A 1063-nucleotide genomic window follows, 5' to 3' on the forward strand; every position below is an offset into this window, starting at 1 on the left:
GTGCAAAGCATCAAGGTCTGCCAGAGGTGGGATTAAGGTCTTCTCAGCTCATGCTTCATGGACATGCACACAGCCACGCATATGCATATGGTCTTCTAGTTTCCTAGGAATATATCAAGGTCTTTCAAAGTCCTCATGGGACATTTTACTTCCCAGTTTTTTTTTTGCAGGGGTGGGAGGTGTGGAGGGGGGTTGGTTCAGCCTCTTGTTAGTCCCAACTAGTATTGCTGCCTCAGGCACTTGCAACGTGAAACAATTGCCACTGAGTTTTATCAACAAACACTGTAGGGATTAGGTTTTTCTCTGAAAAATTGATATAATATTAGGTAATTTTTTTTCATTCCTCTTGCTCTACCCTGTAAGGGCTCCCTAGAAGGCTGAAAACGACATTTCCAGGTTCTCTTGCCATCCAGTTTCTCAGTGGGAGGCTCTGGCAGAAAACAGTAAGTAGGAGAGGAAGAGAAACTAGTGTCTTCTCTCTCTCTCCCCCCTTCCCTCCCACCCCCTTGTTTTGGGGGTATTTCAAAATTTCTGAATCCGCTTGATGAGCCGAGCTTCAGCCTCGGTAGCCTCTGTTCGGTGGTCACAGCTCTAGCCTGTTGGTCCTTTGTCAGTAGTTCTAGCACCTTCGGCGGTCACAATGGCATCTGCCGCAGAGCGACAGCTGCACACCCTCAGACTCTGACAGCACCTCCCCACTACCACCATTTTCCTGTCATTTCTATTCTCTGGTTACTTTACGTTTTTTCGTTTTATTGATATACCATAGGTGTACCTTTTCTGGGGGTATACGTGATATTTTAATTCGTGTACATAATGTGTAATAATTAAGTCAGGGTAATTGGGTATCCAACGCTTTAAACATTTATCTTTTCTTTGTGTTGGGAACATTACAATTCTTCTCTTTTAGTTATTATGCAATATACAGTACATTATTGTAAACTATAATTTCCCTACAATACTCTTGAATATTAGAACATAGTATTTGATTATTATAATTCACTATTAACAATTTAAAGGAAAAAAATCATATACTCTGCTCACTAGATGCATAAAAGCATTT

Source organism: Propithecus coquereli, unplaced genomic scaffold, assembly GCF_000956105.1.
Source record: "Propithecus coquereli isolate 6110/MARCELLA unplaced genomic scaffold, Pcoq_1.0 Scaffold106, whole genome shotgun sequence".
Lineage (NCBI taxonomy): Eukaryota > Metazoa > Chordata > Mammalia > Primates > Indriidae > Propithecus > Propithecus coquereli.